General features: G+C 41.5%; 1 protein-coding gene across 3 annotated transcripts in view; it reads right to left on the minus strand.

The window, feature by feature from the left end:
• The window catches only part of grb10b (growth factor receptor-bound protein 10b), a 70032-nt gene extending 50705 nt beyond the window's left edge, over nucleotides 1–19327 (minus strand). For all 3 annotated transcript variants that reach the window (XM_036538884.1, XM_036538885.1, XM_036538883.1), the window contains exon 1: nucleotides 18815–19327. The gene's annotated coding sequence lies outside the window, so the exon portion shown is untranslated. The remainder of the gene's footprint in view (nucleotides 1–18814) is intronic.
• Between the last annotated feature and the right edge of the window lie 1051 nt (nucleotides 19328–20378).

The raw sequence follows: 20378 nt of genomic DNA on the forward strand, positions 1-20378 counted from the left end.
TTAAGTTTAGTTCCAGTTACCATGCATGTCTGAACCCTGAATGCTGAAAAAAGCACTAACAGAATATCCAAACTCCAGCCAGTGTCAGTAAGTCAGATGCCACGTTATGAGGGTGTACCTGAACTTCAAAGGGAAAATGTGCCTGTTTTAGGCATTTCTGGGCGTTAAGACTGTGGGAATATAGATGCCATTGTTTTAAAAAAAAAGCCCACTGACTGAGAGGCATACTTACTAAAGTACACTGTGTTAGAGCTCTGCCTTCCCTATGGCACACTGTTTACTAAAATGCAGTAACAGTGTATAGTATAGGCTACACATTTTTTTATACTTAATACCTACATCTACAATGTCATCCGGAACAACGAATGCAGGACTTAAACACACTTTTTCTGCAGGAGGGACACTACTGTATACTTGTATACATTAATGTACATTGGTCAATACTGTTGTGAACAGCTGCTGTGTTGGACCCATTTGTTTAGCAGTGCTTTCTCTCACAGGGGTGAGCTTTAATGTTTGAGGGCGATTATGGTGATTACCAGCAGAAGAAGGGCAAAGGCCACAGCCAGGATCACCACGAGCAAGGGCTATTTAAAGTAAATCCTAATTGAAACTGTACTGACATTTCTCCGAAGAGATCTTTTCTTTAGCATGGCACAGCTAAAGTCCACGTCTGAAGATGGGCCATACACAGACCGCTCTGGCCAGCTCTGCTCAGACGGCCTGAAACGGGAACCATTTGTGCAAAGTTGCACATTCATGTAGGCTATTAATTTAATGCACAGGCCCATCTAAGAAGAGAACTTTTTCAAGAGCCTTTAATGCTTAACTTTTTGTTGTAATGCACACTGACAATTCAAGTTCTATTTCACTTATTACCTTTTGTATCTTTGTAATGTAGAGCTCCTCTGATTACGAGACTGTGTAAAGACAATTTTCTTCATGCATCCAAGTGTCATTTAACCCTTATTTCCTCATTTTCAGAAGTGCATAAATGGCAGTTGGTATCTTCGACACCTGTTTTCTGAATCATTTTATTAGGTTTAGCCAATACAACTATAAAGAAAGCAGGCCCGGACAGGAAGGACACATCCCAAATGAAATCGACCTGGCTGACTGCCACAGCCCTCTGAGACGTGCTTGAAATTTGTGATGCCATTTCAACGTGCACTTCATGTGACTGAAGGGTCACAACATGGTAGGTGTTGGACATTAAAGTGCTCATAAAATCACACCATTTCACTTTCTTCCACTTCGTAAAACTCAACTTAACCGTGATTTTAAAGCAATGGCAAAGGTTTACTTGCCTGTTTAAACCAATTCTGCCGTTTCAAGACACAGACAAAAAGTACATTTTCTTAAAGGCAGTAGCTTGCATGTGCATGCATTTTAAGATGGGTTTATAATTACAGAATCATTCTTTAAGGAGATTTATAATGGTCAAATGGGAAATTATTTTTTTATTTTGTCAAAGAGGCAGCCAGGGTCTAATTTTACATTATATGAGTTATAGTCAAGACTATTAATCAAACCATGTATGTCAGGATAGGCTTCTTCAGTTAAAATATTTTTTCTTGCCAATGCATTTATCAAATCATTAATGTCAACAATCTGTATATGCTAAATGTTCAGAGAACTTTTGCCTAATGCTTATCCATTAAGTAAGGTAAGCCTGTACAATAAACAGTTAGGGAGAGCTGAGCAGTGGCTTCACCGTTACTAGATCCTCTGTTAAAAAAACATTCCCCAGCTCTGCCAATGACAGGAAGCTCTTCTTCCAGCTGCAGAGGTTTAGTATTATGTCATAAATCCGCAGCCTGAGCCAGGGAATGGAACACCAAATCCATCGAGAGTAAGGAGACCTTCAGCTTTTCAATAGTTAAAAAAGGACTCCCATATGCGCGCCCTACACACACGGGTGCCTGAAAACACACACTAAACACCCTGCATAAGAACAACTCAACTTGACTTGAAACACCTGATTCTGAGGCTCACAGCAGACAAAGTGTCATGTGTGAACTTAGGTCAGCTTTGGGGAGATGGCGTGGAGATGTTATTCAGATAGCTATTCAAATACCACCAAGCTGCCTAGCCTCTCCTGTAGCTAATGACAGAGTTCATTTAGAATTCTGACAGAAGTTCACAACTGATGCATACTGTGTACTTGCATACTTATTGATGCATACTAAGAGATACACAATGTACTACACACTCTACTAGTTTGCAGTATGCTAGTATGTGATTTGGGACACAACCTAAGACTATTTCACAAAATAAAATGGTGTAGACAAAGGATATTTCACAAAATGAAATGGGGTATACTAAGGCTATTTCACAAATTTAATTGGGGTGGACTAAGGCTACTTTACAAGAAATGTGAAAGTACAAAAGAATGAAAGTACAGTAGGAGACTGGATAGACCATGGAACCAGACCAGAGGTGAAATGGATAAACGAAAAGAATCACAGACGAGATGAATGGAACGTTACAGAGGGTACTGATAAGATACACATTATAAACCCTTCTTCTGTGGTATCCAAATCTGCAGAATAGATCCCACATGTCAGCTGTGCTCCTCTCCCACACATTTCTGGCCCCCACCCCCCCGGGGAGTCCATTCCCTCAGGGTGTGAGGTCACTCTGTGCCAGGAATGCTGCAATCACCACATGCTGCAGCGCCTTGGACGGGCCATCTGAGACCGCACCACTCAAAGCTGAGACCAGGAGCAGCTGTTGCAAAGCATGCTTTCAATAAAGGGAGAGCATAGTCCAAGACTCTTCGAAAGCAGGCAATATGGCGGGGCATCTCAAACCAGCCACATAGTGGAAGAAAGGCAGCATGCATTTTGCACCTGTCTGAGTCTATGACACCATGTGATCTGTGGTCACGTTCCACTGGCCAGGGGCGACCTGAGCAGTGAACGTCAACTGTATCTCACCTGGCTGATGCATGAAGCAGCCATGTGGAATGTATGGGCATATTGACTGGACAGGAAATCAAAAGTGTCAGAAATTAACCATATTAGCTTCTGTAAATGGAGAATCAAAATTAGGCCAGACAAACATACACGCTGAAAGGTTTAAGGATATTTAAGAACAAGGAAACAGTTTAAGGAAAAGGTGTCTTCAAGGATACACATAAAAGCCATAGTAAGACAGATTAGAGACAGTACCTTGATGCTGAAGAACTGTTTTTATTTACAGAAAACTACATTCCCCAATACTGTTAATTAGCAGAGAAGGCAATGATATGATCATAACTAATAATCTGATGATCTGGATTGGAAGATCAGGTAGACTCCAGCCTGGGAGGGTCAAGAATCTGAAGTGTTTATCAGCCTCCTTTCAGCAAAACTCTTTAAAATTGAGAACCGAGCATACCCAAGTCACTAAAAGCAAATAGCACTGTCAGAAGCTGAAGACAAAGCATGCCTCTGACTGAGGGTTCCAGCACTTCTGAAATATTGAGGTGAGAATTACAAATGAGGTAGTGCAGCAGAGTTCTTAATAAATAACATACAGCCTAGGCTTCTGTTTTTCATAAAGCTTAATGGTGATGTCTCTGCAGCTAATAAGATCTCTCCAAAACAAATTACAGCATGTGTGCAAGAAACCCTCTTATGTTCCTGAACTTGAATGAGCACTGATGTGTTGTAATCATGCATTTATTAGTCACATAAAATGTGTGTGATAAAAATCAGTTAGAGTAAGAGTGCAAGACTTATTTAAACATAATACAACTCTGTATGATACAGTGTCTCTCAAAAAAATCACGCAATTTATATTGCCATGTTATTTTTATTAACTTAAGTTTTTTTTTTATTATTTAAGTAGCTTACACTAGCATTGTGTTTGTAGATATTTGCTGGGATTTGATTGGAAGCATTAAAACTGCAACAGGTGTGACCATTTCTAATAGTCATCCAATTAATACTGATAAAAACAGTCTGTTAACATCCACATAAAAACTGAGGTAGTAAGGGCTTTTCATTTTGTTGCTCTCCATACTTCCAGAAAGCTGAGTTGAGGAACTTGAGTGCGGTGGGGTGAAAGTTATTTGCGTACGTGCCAGAAGAGTGGTACTGCCTGTTGAGGAAGCCTCCCCTTCGTTTTCCGTCAGCATGCTATGAGCTAGGACAAAAGGATGCTGAGAGGGTAACTGATACTACATTTTAACCCTGCAAATCAACAGCAACATGTTAAGACTGAATTATAGATCTTTTTAAACTGATCAATGACTCATTTTTAGTTATTGATAAGAGCTGCAAACGTACTACTTAAGTTTAAGTTAAAATATCAATTCATGATATTGATATTTCACTTTCAAATGTTACAACTGAAATATAACTTGCAATTACATTTTATGTAACTGTAATTTTATCAAACCGTACCGAGTTCCTCTGTGAAAGTACAGCAACAGTTAGCTAGCTAGCCAATAGACTGTATCTATCCACCTAGCTAGCAAGTAATTTAAAAAAATGTGACCTTGATCCATGAAGTTCATGACTTTTTAGCCTGCTACCAGAGGACATCTCCTTGGATGCTTTCTGAAATCACTTAAAAATGAAAGACAAAAGCATTATTAAGAGAAAGCTTATTTTCAGCGTTAAATCATTCAGCTCAATGACTGGCTTAGGGCAAATCACCCACACATCCCTTTAGTTGTGAAAACCAGCACAGGGAAGTGACAAAATACTGAACGTATATGAGCCTCTAATTTCAGTGCTGTTACTGAATGTAAAAGCATCAGGGGAGAATTCCCAGATCCTTTCAAAGTCCATCCTGAAGTACACACCAATGTCCCCTTAACCATTTGAGCAGAGGGACACACACTCACACAGCACAGCAATCCTTCTGTTCTGTGAATTTAGACATGAATCCTTTTTCCATCTGTTTCCAAAAAGATCTAAATATTTACTGACAGAAAAGGGCTTTACATAATGTCTCTGTTGTCTACAGAAACACAAACTGCCAAGCAGGACAGTTTAGTATTTGAAAAGGACCAAGCACAGAATGTTTAATCTACACTACATGGACAACAACCTTTGACTCACATTATGTATGCTTTTCCTATATGTGTTTGCCTGAACCAAACTGAATTATGTGGTACTATATATATATGAATCTCATAAATTTAGGGTATACATCACATATAATTTACACTTACTCTTTGATAGTACAATATACACTCTTTCTGTAGCACACACTCTTTCTGTGGCACACCCTAACTGGAGAGTGGAGAGAGGCGTCCAGTATGCCCACTGTACGTTCATCTCCCTAGGGTCGGCCCCACCCACGGACCCCTCAGGGGACACGTCCACACGGCCTCCGTCGGGTTATAAACCCTCCTCTCCTCCTAATTGGGCCACACTTGAAAATAGCACCAGTTATTAATAGTCCCCAAACGTCAGGCCTCAAAACAGCAGCCTGTGCAATCCCGCGCACGTCACCGACCCAACAAACACTCCAGCAAGCCAACCCCATGGACTCCTCCCCCAGGATGTGAAGGCATGTTCCTAAACAATGCAAATTACTGCACGAGAAAGGCAGCAGGCTCTCTGCTCAAGAGCACAAAAAGACAAATTACAAACACGTACACGTAAATATCCTTATGTTAATGAAAATACCTTCCCTCCAAAGCAGTGCATTCTCAGATATATTATATCTGTATAATATATTCTATATATATATATATATATATATATATACATATATATATATATATATATTTTTTTTTTTACTGCCAAAACTGGCTCAAGTTTTTTGCTGGAATATTTCAATGCATCCTTATACATTTGAAAAGTGCAAGACAAGAGAACATACCAGGTCCTACCATGATAAGATATGATGTCCTATGATTGTACATGCATCATGGTATTTAAATGTACAACATTAACCAAATCTACAAGTTTAAAGTCACAAAGCACATGAAATGCATTATCTTAAGAAGAAATATTCTTTGGTGGATAAATATTTATCTTTAATGAAGACTTTAATGAAGACATATGGGAAATCTCAAACTCTTCTATTTTATTGGTTCAAGGCAGTGGTGGTATTAACTATGTGGCTTAAAGTGGTGACTCCTCCATAGCAGTGATTTTACTCACGGTTTGATACCATTGGTTCCACCTCTACGTCCAGCCTGCGCAGCTGTGATTTTCAGCCAGTTCAGAAACAACCACGCACTTTCTATTTGCAGAACTGCAGATATCTTTCACATGTCCTGTTCATACATGAACAATGACCAATACCTGCACTGTCTCTAGCACATAGTTATGAACAGGGAGGCATCAAGGTCCTGCATCCTTGACAAGTCAGTCGTCCTTATTTTCCATGGCATAACTGGTTAAGAAATGTCTCTCGCACTAGATGCTGTTTTTGCTTGAACGCTGGAAGTCGCCTGGCTTGTGTTGGATATACTCAGTGATGGGATCATGGAGTCACCCCGAGGGGCCCCGTCATGTTTAACTTGGCTACTTCTGCCTTAACAAATCAGCCTTTTACCTCACTGTCAAGTGAAGACAATGCAGACAGTTAATTAGAAATAGATCTTCAATTAAATTTAATCTGCCTGGTGCAGCAGGCTGATGGTTCAAATGGTAAAACGGACAGGTCTGGGGTCAGGGGTTCATTTCTGATCCCCCAACCCCCAACCCCCCCCGCCCCACCCCCACCACCACCACTTAGTGATAAGAAGATCAGGAACACTTGAGAGCAAGAGATAACCAATCCTGGCACCATCCTGAGAAAGGGTCACCTTCACTTTTCTGCACACTAAGAATATTCAGCATTCCCTTATAAATATACAAAGCAATGATGTAGCAGGTATTATGAGTGTCAGAGAGAGCAATGTATGATTCAGCCATATTTTTTAATTGTGCAGCTCTGGAGCTGCTGCAGGATCCTAATCAGCTGGGCAGATGGGTAAAGTGATGCCTCAGGAGCATGTGCATACTGTACATACAGGCAGTTTATGGACACATTGCTACAGAGACTAGTCAGCAATGTGGGCCAAAATTCAAAAGAAATGTAAAATGAGTGATAGGAATGACAAAATGTCCATCCAGACAGTACAATAATGAGGCTGTTCTTCAGTTCTGTGGGGTCATTTAAAGGGACAGCCTGTGCCAAAAGACTTTATCATCCACAGAGCATTTTTTTCTGATTCTCAGATCCTCCTAATTTTACATTTTAAAGCAATGTCACTGCCACACAACAAGAACACAGCATATGTGAACTTGGCTGGAGTTCTGTAACATAGTGTTGAGTATACAGAATGTTATCACATTACTACATTAAATCAAAAATTAGTAGTGGTGCGACTCCCATCAAATTAAATCAGGATGACTTCAATGAGGTACTCATATCTGAAATCTGCACAGCACATTTAACATATTTTTTGCACAGACTTATTACTACTAGGCCTGCATTACACACAGATAAATGCTGATTCAGATAAAGAGTGAGTGGGATGTGTTGAGTGAAACAGGACTTGGCGGCCATGATCAACAGTTGCGCTGCTTCTTCACTGCATGCCGGTCCCTTGAAGCAAAACAAGTCTGCACAAGTGTACAGACAGCATGTAAAGCTCCTGGCTTTTTACCAGCTGAATATTTCAACATAATTCTTTTGAAAAAAAAAAAAGAAAATCTATTCATGAAAAGGAGTGTCATCAAAGGTCAGTGAAGCATAGCACACTGGACAAAGATGTGAGACATACACCATTTGTTAAATAAAATGCATTAAAGTTATTTTTCTCACTTTTAGTGTTGAAAGAAATGAGGGCTACAGTAAGATATCTGAAACAGTGGCTTGAAGACTGCTCTGTGGATGTGTACGCATGCATTACCCTACATGACTTTGCTTGTATTGGGAGCAGGGCTTAGCACTGCCCTTATGAGGTGATGTTAGCTGGTTCAGACGGGTCACAGACCTCTGACAGGTTGACCCAGAGCACAAAGTGGCCCTGAGAAATCCAGTCCTGACCCCCTGGGAGCAACCAGCCTGGGACGGGCAGGGACAATCCATTACCCAGTCACCCATAAGACCATCCATTGCTTGGATATTGAAAATACCACTCAAATATACATTAATCACACCACATGCACATTGGGCTTGCTTCCCAAAACCACTGCTACGGATTTAACCATGTACTTTTGCTGTTTTACACATTGTGTAATTTATATCCAACCTTCTGAATGTCACTAGTTATTTAGCCTCTGGGTATATTGTAAAATTATAGCCTGCAGGCACATTCAGCCCATGATAACAAATAAAAGATCAGCTTGCCCACCCCTAACCCTCACCCCAACACATTACTGGAAGATTCTCCTTCTGATCCAGGATCAGATGCATAGCGCAATTAGTACCTAGCAACCACAAATCCGAATGATCACAATGTTCGATTGTTACCTCACTCCAGAGTACAGTTGTTATTGTAACACAAACTACAAAACACAGGCAAATGAAGATAGTTGAGGACATGGCAGGCTGGTGTCATAAGCCTGGGGATGCCTTCCCACCTTCTGGCTGTTAGGCAGTCAACTGCTGTCAGTGTCGCTGTGGTCTGACCTGTGGTTTGACTGGGTGGTGGCCCACAACCTGTGCTTCAGGCCTGATGCAAACATCTGTTCGCATCCACAGGGCTATCACAACTGCTTATCAGTGTCTTGAGACTGGAATAACATTTTCAACATTTCCTGAGAGCATGTTAAGAAAAAACATTTTCTGATCCCATTTTTCTTGGAATACATGTTTGGAAAATAGTCAATGAGCTGTGGCAAAGTATGTCTTGTTATGATTACTCACAGGCATGAAAGCAAGCACACACACAGGCACATGAAAGCACACATGGGAACATAGAGGCACACAAGGGCACACACACGCAGGTGTCTAAAGGTAATGTGAAGAGGCCAAATGCAGATTGTGCACTGAAGCCTTTACCCAAACCCTATTCTTTCGATACAGACTTTGTGATCATCACAAAGAGAGGGACTGGGCTAGGTGAACACTCAAGTGCTGTTACTGTCTTTACATTCTGGCAGTTGGAGGATTTATTTTGGCCATAGAAGATCTCAGCATGGTAGACACACAGCCCCATGTATGAGCTCTTGGGAATTAAAGGGTGTTCTGGAGTAAAGTGCTGAGGGAACCAGAGGCAAAACATAGGACCCTACATCCTTGTTGTAACCCCCACACATTGACTAATGCCAGTTACCATACGGAGGCCTGATGGTCACCTTGGGGCAGGCCTACTGGCAGTTATTCACAGATTGCTATGTTGCAGTTAAGTAATTACTCACACTAATGTGCGCTACACCATATTCAAAATAGATGGAGCCATATGTGTCAATTAGTACTGTTTCACCAACATTTTGGTTTCATGCAGAAGTATATAGACATCCATGTGGCCCACAAATGATTTTACATAACTTCAAAAGAATACAACATAGTGGGGCAGATCCCCTTTCCTCAAACCTTTTTAAGTGCATGAAGACACCTCTCATAACACAGGATTTAATGGAAAGTTAACTGTATTGTGATTTCAAACCATGACTTTTCAAAAAACCTCTATTATACCTGAGTAATTAACAGCTCACAGGACCCACGCCCCAAGACCAGCACTGGGAAAGCTGCTGTAGAGCACTTTATATGTTGTTAGTTCCCAAACAAACAGCAGTCACAGTGGCACACAACAAACCGGTCACCTGCATGGGTTTCGTTTTCACCAAACACTTTTCAAAACACCTTGGTTTTCCCAAAGGTGGCCACAAGTATTTCAGCAAACAAAATTCGCAAACAAACCTACACTACAGTACGTCCATTACATCCACCGTTACATCCACTACCAAAGTGCATCCAAGTCCAACTGACTCACTTCCAGTGCATCCCCACAGCTGAAGTGTCACATATCCTCTTATACTTATTATGGGGGTGACAGCTGAAAAGGAGAGAATCTTGCCTATTCTGGCACCTGCACACCACATGTCACACCTCGCCGACATTCACACAGACACCCAGAGAAGTGTGCTGCCTGGAACTCAAGTGAGGAGCTCCACTCCCTTCACTCGCGTATCTCAAAGAAGACTGCGTCTTTTCTGGCTATACGCATCTCAGAGCAAACTGTGATCACAATTGTGAAGTTTTCACATCTTGTAATGATCAGGTCTGTATCAATAGATGGAGACCACACAACACTGCTCTCTACAAGACGAATTTCAGATGCGCCATTCCACACAGCAGCAGAAATGTTACTGTTTGACTGGCTGTTTGTTAACACTCCCCAGCAGTGCACTGGTGCTCATGACTGGGGCTGTGTTCCAGCAGTCACTCCTGAGCTGGGAGGAGGGTTGGGCTGGGACTCTTCTAGAAAGCTTGTCAAACCTGCACGCCAGACCCCTGCTCCCTGAAGACAAAGCCCATGTCACAGAAGGGTCTACAACCCCTTGTCTCCAGACCGGAAGACACTTGAGCAAGTCACTCAAGAAGGGGAAAATTTAGTTAGAAACAACTTCTAGGGCTGCTTGCAGGGCTCAAGTACAGGCACTAGGCCTACGTCTTTAATTCACAGCCATGGGCTCATTTTCTGCTGCTCTCCGTTTCTGCTGCTCCCACTATAGCCCCAGCAGTATCTTAGGCCAGGATCTTATAACTAGGGGGAGGGAGGCAAAGGGTAAAAACTCAAGGGGAGCAGAGGATCAGTGATCATATTCAAGATTACCGGATTATTCATGTGACATACACTGAAAAACACAAACTACTCTGCAGTATCTTTTGGCTCGACATGTCCTTCTTCCCCTGGCAAAACATAGATTTACTATGACTCTACAAATGAAAAATTAATGAAAACAGAAAAGGAAATTAAGAGAATGAGAGTATCTACTAATGTACCCCCAAACATTTGAAACTAGCCCATATGCGTAATTGAAACCATCATAACATATGTTTGAAAGTGTGTAGTCAAAAAGGATCTTGCAGACTTTTGCACTGCTGATTAAATCCTTGGTTAATTGACAGAACACACCCTGCCATTATTGGACTCTGGCCAGAAAACACTGTTACCAAGAACTGCAACAAGTCAAATACTCAAGTGGGGAAGAGGAAAAAAAGGTCTTAAGGAGACAGTAACACTGTTTTACCACTTGATAAATTCCTCAACAGGTAACCATACCTCAAACTGAGGGGCACCTATAAGATTAAACACAGACGGAGTTGCTGGTGCTTGCCTTTAGAAAGATTCTGATGTTTAAACGTTTCTGATGCAACTCATGTGCTCACCGGTTTCTGTACCAGCAAACCAAGTGAGCCTTGTCAGCCAGGGCCCTACATTATACCCACATTATACCTGGCCTGTCTTAGTTCTGTCAGTGGAAATGAGCATGACACGAGCACTGCCCATTGAGAAATTCAGGTTTTAGGAGTGCAGGGTGAAGACTTCCACAGAACAGCAGAGGATCAGCTGTGAGAATAGTAAATACAAACAGCAGAGAGGCAGGCACAAATATTTGAGAGCTTCTAGTGTCTCATCTCTTCTGATATTTAAAAAGCTTACCAACAGGTGTTTTTGGGGCCAATCCCAGCTTATGGAGTTCTGTTGTTACATTTTTCACATTGTTAAGAGCATTTATTGGTCTGTCCTGATGATGGAAACAATACTGTTAAATCTACAAGATGACCAAAATCTGTTTTCAGAACCAATGAAACCAGTGTTTCTGATATTACACTCTAATGAATTCCTGTCAGATCTGGCTTTCACTAGTCATTTTTCATGTCTATCATCTGTATGAAAAGAAGCATAAAAAACCACAAAAACTAGAACATGTATGATGCAAGACAGACAATGTACAGTGTAGTATTCTTATTTTCACGCTGAAAAGATGCTGCTTGTCAGTACAGCTGATTCCTCTGCATATTTCTGAATACACACAGTACAGCACTCCATACTTCTTGACAGTTTATTACATCTGTTAGGTAACAAATGGCAAACGGCACCTCAGGTTTAAGAGGTACTAAAAGTTGACTACTATAAGTAAATATGGACTGATTCTATTTAAACTCTTCAATAGTGTAGCTCCTTACTTGCATTCTTATAGACAAATTAGACAAACAAACAAACTATTCTAAAGACTCTAAAGGCTCTCTGAAGACCAAGCTGCCCATCATTGTTTACTTGATAAGCGGCAAGTGTGTCAACATTTTGGCAGTAAAATTAAAGTAACATGAAAAAAGAAGTAAGATGCTGATGCGTGTGCATGGAAGTCACAGAACAGCGCTGCATCATTTAAGGCACATAGTGAACAGCAGGTGATGGGCTGGGCTTGACTGTCACCTTCAGGGCCTTCTGGCCTAATGAAACAGGTGTGGCCTTGGACAATTAGGACTGGCCCTTCTGCAATCTGCACAGTTAGCAGGCAGAGAGCGGTTCTGCTTGCCCGCATGGCTATAATCAGGACAGGCTCCATCTACTCCTCTGGACCTCGAGGTCTGCACACTCCCAGCAGGAATGAGTTCCTGTTACTGACCGATGGAATTATCCACTTCAACCACGCCAGACTCAGTAACAATTTAAATAACATGTAACAGGAGAGACACACATAATTATGGTATTATGGTTAATCCATCTTTCTTACAACAAGTACACTATATAGAAGTTTCAAATGTAAAACTAGGTATTATCGGTATTTTGACTTTCCTTGTGTCATGTTGCTTTAAACACCACTGAAATAATGGGGTAACATAAGCCTGAGCTGAAAAGAGTGAATATTTCCTAAATTACAGCAGAGGCACAGCAGCACAAATGAAAATGGCTTAGTTTTTCGAGACATCCATCTTATGGCTGAGGGAAATATGGGCTTTGAAAAACTTTAAAGCCCACTAACCGTAATTTAGCTCAGATTCTTACACCCGCAGCTCGCAGCTCAAATTGCTGGACACATTCCAAGTGCCCGCCACACTCCTGCAACGCACTTTTTGTGCAGGACTGACATTCCAGCTGGGTGTTGGGTTACCTGCAGTATAAAGACAGCATTCCTGCTTCACAGCTTTAAGTTTCAGCCAAATTTGGACCGGCTCCAGACTCCGACGGACATAATAATGCACAGTGTTATTGCATCAGCCTCCGCTCGGGGTCAGCTGGAAGACCAGACCTGGACATTCTGCAGATAAGCGTTAAAGCACACAGCAGTAGGACTTCACTCACCAAAAAAAATTAATCCTGCTCATAACTCTTCTAAATATCTCACTATGTATATGCAAGTAGCAGGGAGTGCTGATCCCAGGTTCAACACACCTTTTCTGTGTTACCAAAGTCACTTACAGTAGTTACAACATTTCTGTAGAGCCAGAGTTACTGCTTATGCTTCAGTGATGTTCAGAAGGAGCACGCCGAAAGACAAAAACTTCCAGCCTGTGATTTCTTTGCCTTTGTGCCCACTTCTCACCACTTATGTATGTATGTATGCACAGTCTTTGAAAAAAATCTGAGAGTCAGGCCAAAGCTTTCAAGGGTATCTGTCATAGCAAATTTTCTTTAAAAGTGTCTAAAGCATACTCAAACCAAACCTTTAAGAGGTGGGCCTTTTACTCAATTTTCAAAAATGAAGCAGTTCTCAAGACATAAAAGCCTGTTAGCTGAAGCCTGTTCATTTGACAGGCTGTTCATTATTTAGTCTGTCTTCACAAGGCACATTATGCTTGTAACTCACAGCAAAACAGTGTCAATTAAACAGAATTTAAACACACACAGCTGACAAGATGTGAAAGAAGTAAAAACTTTCAACATTCCCATTTCTTGGCTGTTCTTATGGCAACCAGCACCAAACATAGATATTAAAAAACACACAGAGCACAAGAGGTGAATGTTATACCCATATATCCATAATTTCCATTTTTTCCTTCCGCTCAAAATGATACTAAAATGACCTCACTTCAACTGTGACATTGCATAAGAGCTCAAGACAAAGTACTTGATTAAACAGCGTGAGGGTTCCCCATCGCAATGTTAATTAGTTCATTTCAGGCATCAAGAGCAGCTTACCAAAGGCCGGTTCTGATGTCCATGTAGGCCATCAATTCATGCAGCAAAAAAAAAAGTGAAAGGGCTCTGTAGGTTATGCCAACAGTGATGCTGTGTTGAATGAGTGTTCAGCATAGGCAGTGTGCCAGATGTTCAGTGGGGTGCTGCAGAGGTGTGCACTCTGATTCCAACTGACTGAAGAGTGGCCTGTGAGCCCTGGCACATGGCGTCACAGCCCTGACCACTGAGACGGGTATTAGGGCCTGGATAGTCAGGGCGGAATGACTGTAAACTGACGCAATGCAGAATGGAATGCCTCTGAAACAGAGGACAGCAGAGAGAGAAAGAGGAAGGGAGAGAGGGAAAGCGAGACACAGAGAGAGAGAGAGAGAGACAGAGAGAGAGAGAACTCTCCATTTAAAACTGGATGGATTCACTTAAGGAGATAAATTATTAATTAATGTCCTTAATTACTATGTTAGTTCTGAGACGCAATGAAAGTTTCCATGAACAGGTTTTTCCAAATGTGTGGAGACAAGAGAGTAGGAGAGCAGCATTAGGGCACAGAAAAAAAAGGTTTCAGGCAGAAAAACGGAATGTAGAAGAAACTGGAGTCTGGCCTAGTCAGTTGTGTTATTTGAGCTCTCCTGTAGCATAAAGTAAGTACACCCAAACAAAACAGATCAGAACGTGCACGTCAACCTAGAGGTTCACTTTCAAACTTCATGACAGAGTAGAGAATGAACATTGTATCATTCTGTTTCTTCCAACAGACGCACACCACAGATGCCGGACACTTCTTGACTGCTCCTGAGGTACTTTCCCATTAAACATAAGGATCTATGGGTCATTTTGGAGGCAATGACATTTGGGAAAATCAGCATTCCCTAAGACAATCCCAACCTGTGCCACAATAATTATCTGTTCACAAACCTCCACACCAAACTTAACATCCCTGTTTAAATAGAGGTTAAACGCATAAAATATTCATTATTTTGTAAGCAACAGTACTATAAAGTTAGCAATATGATGTTTATACATGGACGCTACAGACATTCACACCTGATCCCATAACAGCACATAAACTTGGGAGGTCTATTTAAGCATACTTACTTGGGCTGTTTTTAGTACTACATATGTTGTTAAAATCAGCACAGGTTTATACACAGGTCATGCTGTTTTCAGTTTATCTAACAGAACCCCAATCAAAAATGTTAAAAAGATTCCCATATTCTTCACCACATCTTGACCATAACCTGAAAACCTGGAAAAAGTACCACAGTTTGAACATATGTTTACTGAAACATTCAAAGGCAGGTTGGCATCAATAATGAGTCATTTTGGGGTGTAACCTTTGACCTCACAGCCAAATCAGACTGATTGAAAGGTTTTTCTTTCACTTGTATTGCAGACTGTAGCCTGATAGCTACACCCTATACTTGTGGAGCCTGAATCAATTTTTGTGCAGCCCCGCTGTCTTTTATCCTAAAACAGTGAATCACTGGACTTATTTTTCACTGTAGCATATCAGGGATGCCTTTTCACTATAGACCTGGCTTGAAAATTTGTGTTGGTGGGTAAGACATGTCCAGGAGAAGCGTACCAATGAAATTTAAAATGCTCATGCTTTAAGCTCACTGAGATCCATTCATCTACACATCCATCTTCAGTAACCACACAATCCTGTAGAGGGCGGTGGTGCTAATCCCAGCAGGCACAGGGCACAAGGTGAGACCACACCTAGGATGGGCAGTTCATCACAGGATACACATTCATGCCAACACATGAACATATATGCTCAAGCATGCTTGCACATGAACAAATACACATGCACACAGCCTCTCTCACGCACATGTGTGCACGCACGCACGCACGCACGCACGCACACACACACACACACACACACACACACACACAGTGAACAATATAGAGACGTCAATCAACATTGTCAACATGTCTTTGCACAGCAGGAAGCAACCTGAGCACCAGGAGAAACCCCACATGGGCATATGGAGAGCATACCAACTCCACACCGAGAGTGTCAGCTTCAAACCCATGACCGTGGAGCTGTGCGCTAGTCACTCCACCACAACACCATCCCTCACTGAGTTCAAATGTAAAAGAGACAAATAAATCCAACTGTTAAGCAGTCTATTTAGCAGTAAAAAATGAAATTAAAAATGACTATGTATTACTTTCGAAATGTCTGTGTGGTAACATTGTGTTGAATGCATGGTGTGGGGTTCCAAACATCTGTGGTCTTTCAGGTCAAAAATTCTCACTGAAACATTTTCCCTAACAGGCAAACCACTCATATCTCTAAAGCTAAATCCAGTTTGGACATTGTTTTTGTACATAACAGTCCTCTGGTAGAATTCCAGTATCTGAGATACAATTAGCTGGCTATTTGTCCCCAGATGGAATCCATAGGGGGCTCATAAACTATTTCAGACAATGTGTGAACATGTCATTAAATAATTACATTCAGGGCCATGCGACAACCTGGTCAATATTTTATCATAAACTGGGAATTAAACAGACACACAGAGCACCTGCATCAGTTCTGAACATAACCTCTCACTCAAATGGATTCCACATAACTATCCTACCCATGACCTACTGTGGTGAGACTAAACATTTACTTTTTCATTTCATTTACTGTTTCCTGAACCATGAGATCATTACCAGTATAAAATAATGGATATTTTTATGATATTAAACTCCACACCTGAAAATGCAGGTCAATGGACCTCCATGCAGTACATCATTGTTTATACAAATCTAGAATTTTCATTGAAATGAGGCTTCTCACACCATTACAATCATTATTAATCAGCCCTGTCCTTTTATTTTTGACACTGTAGGACTCCATCTACCATAGTGTGTATACAATTCCAGTCTGTCTCCAACTAGTCTTTTCATTAGTCAAATTAAGAACATTCAGCATATTTCACTAACATTATCAGGTGATCAATTTCATTGAGCAAGTTCACATGTATCATGTAATCCTTTACTAACAATGGGCACTGAGGGGAACAAATTCCAAACCATTTATTTTCCATTGGTTGTACTGCTCTCAGTGTAAATGGAAAACAATAATGGTTTCTTATCTCAAAGCTGTGTGCCCACTTATCCAGGCTCAGCATTTCATGACATTACTATGAGTTAGACCCTCTGTGCTTGTATAAAACTTCCATCAGTTCTGTGGACCTGATCACTGAAACATGACTAGGTGATTTAGAATTAATGGAACCTGCTGCATTATTGGGCTTAAAAAAAAAAAACGTGGAAAAAACTAAAATGAACTCCACACTTAAAACTGGGTACAACACCAAAAAGCAATGTTACAGTACAGGTATAATTTCAGAATACATCTTAGCACTCGGAATGAACTCCGTGATACTCTAAGTATAGAAAAAAAAACTTTATTGCCGTACTTAAATTGAAACCAGCAGTCTTTGATGCTGTCCTGCCAAATATGAATGACGAGAATTTTTTTCTACTTGCATTCAACGTTCATTGTGAGTAATTCTTACAGCTATTACATTCATTAACGCCTTAGCCCACAATAATTTGACCCACGTGATTAAACCGAATGATTTTTGAAGAGGGGGGTGGGGGGGGTTGAGATTGGAACCCTAAGGTACAATGTGTTCCTTTCGCGAAATACTGAAACACCTTACCGGCAAGCTAACATTGCGCTCAACGCGCATTTTGGACTAGGCTATATTATACTCAACAACCTCAAGTAAACTTGCAATGAAAAATAGTCTTGCATTTACTCTTGGAACATAATGGCAATTTATTAACGTACTAAAGTTGGATAAATTGTTACATCTAATGATGACACCTTGTTAGAAACCGGATCGATGTTCCCACCAGTAATTAGTGCGGCAGAACGCTGGAGAAATCTGCTGATTCAGCAGCTCCAAAGTAAACATGAGCGTTCGCCAATTTAGAATAAGTCCCCAACGCATAGAATAACATCAGATATTCATATAGTAAAAATGGCAATACGCGAGTAAATTCTGTAACAAAATATATACCGGTTATGTGATTGGCTAATTGTAACGTTACCAGTATTCATGGAGACAGCGTTCTGATGGGACGTCCATGTGAATCACCCTCCATGGTTCAGACACGTCCAACCCTGACAAACGTCTAAACGCACCCAGAGATAAAAATGGCACTTAAAATACCCAACTTTCAAACAGATCACTGTACACGTGTGTTGCAACAAAATTAGCTGGCTACTTGTGTTGTGGGCTAGTAGTGACCCCACATTCCACCTCAACAGCTTATATGGGGATTCAAAATACAATTGACCTAAAATATCCACGCAGTAAATTTGCTAAACGTGTAAGAGCGTACAAGAACCACCAAATATTGATAGGCAGCTTAGATATCAAACTAGCTCAGTGCCCAACAGCCACCTTCTCAAACATTCAATATTTTGTTGCTAGATAGCTAACAATCAATTCTACGGTTGTTGAAAATGCCACAATTTCATTTAAGTACATGAGTGTAAAATAAATAATTACCCGTCTACATCCATTTACCAATAAAGTCGATCATACACCGCTAACAGGTAGCTGGCCAGACATCTCATATCATCCACCCTATCTTTTGCTCCCCGTTTAACTTCCTACCAGCCGCAACTTGCACAACCAAACTACGTCTCATCTCCACACACAAATTCATAGCAATCAAAAACTTTGCTGCGCGTCGTAAAGGGGATAGTTACTGTTCCTTCCCATTTCAAGAATAGAACAAGCTTCTTAATCGAGGGGGAAGACTCACCTTGAAGTCCGTCCGTGTGCGGAGCAAAACGAAAGCAGACAGTCCTTTTTTCCTCGCGATTTAGCGCGCTACTAAATGTAACGTTGCAGCTGAACTCTTGTTGCTCAGTCTCCTGCGGTCAACATTCCCGTTGAAGACACGCAGCGTCCACAGAGTCCTCGTCCAGCTGACTCTCCCGACACACGCGAGAGAACTCCACCTACTCCACAGGCACCTCCCCCCTGCCCGCCCCGCTTCACACTCACCCGGCGGCGGTCTCGCAGGCACCTCCCGGGTTGGGAATCTAGACTTCTTCACCGGTCAGCTGAGCACCCGCTTGGAAAACTCCACTCCACTACAGCGCTCGCACTGCGAACCCCACCCATTCAAACGGAGGAACGAATCTTAACGCGAGTTTAACAAGGCGGCCTCCAATCGTGGCTTTTTCCCCAAATAACGAGGCCGCTTAAAAAATGTGCGTTAAGGTCTGTTTTCCCTAATCAAAGCGTCCGGACATAAAGAGCAGCCCCTCCGTAGATGACTAAATACAAACACTCCGCCTACCGCGGGCACACACCCCTAGTTATAACCACTGAGGTCCCGGCATCTCCCTGTCCCCGGAGGTACGGGACATGTGTAATTGTAGAACTGCGCTTTAAAAGTACAGAGCGCGTGACAGTCTTGGGTAAGCGCTGTGCACCGCATTACAAAACGGCGGCGGGGTAGCGCTGACGTCATTTTTCGTAAAGTACTCACGCGTCCGCAAAAGACTTTAAGCCACCTGACTGATAATACTTCTCTGTTGTAAACCATTTTATACACACAGCAAAGATCCGTCCGTCGACGCGTACGCTGTAAAGGCTGCGCGGGATGTTAGCATTTTGTACTCCGGTTTAATGTGACACAACATGATTTTGAGATTATTTGAGACGAAAGGTTTAAAGTAACTGTTCGCAGTCACGGTTTTAAAATAAACACAATTCAAATCCCGTGCATAGTTCTTTGCATCATGAAAAAAATATTTAAAAAGAAGACCCCAAATAATCTGAAATATCATCAATGTTTAACAAGTGCTTGAGTGTTTTATCAACAATCTCATTTTAACTATCAACATGACCAAATGCTTGACCAGGGGCTTTAAACTGTTGCACAAAGATTCCAGAAAATGACTATATTAAATTTGCCTAGTGTTAGTTTCCTCTAATTTGGGTTTGAAAAGTGGATACATATAAAGCATAAACAAACTTGCTGTGTGCTGGAGGTAGTGGACATGATTCTGTGTTGTTTTTATTGTTGCTTCACCAAGATAATATGGCACAGCACATGTGTAGGGAGTAGTGCGCTCTCATTACCTCTCTGTGCCCCGCCACATTGTTGTCTTTTTTCCTGGTCAGTGGTGATGTTGCAATCCTGGTGTTTACTACTTTTCAGCTGCCATGGCCTGTCGGCTCTCTCTGATCATCCTTATGAAACTATTCAGAAAGAGACAGCTCTCTCACTCTATGCCACAAAACAACTAACTCTCTTTCATTTGTGTCCCTGTGCTTTGCTCAAACTGTAGCTCGATTTCACTGTATACAGAATG

Source organism: Megalops cyprinoides, chromosome 10 (genome assembly GCF_013368585.1).
Source record: "Megalops cyprinoides isolate fMegCyp1 chromosome 10, fMegCyp1.pri, whole genome shotgun sequence".
Taxonomy (NCBI): domain Eukaryota; kingdom Metazoa; phylum Chordata; class Actinopteri; order Elopiformes; family Megalopidae; genus Megalops; species Megalops cyprinoides.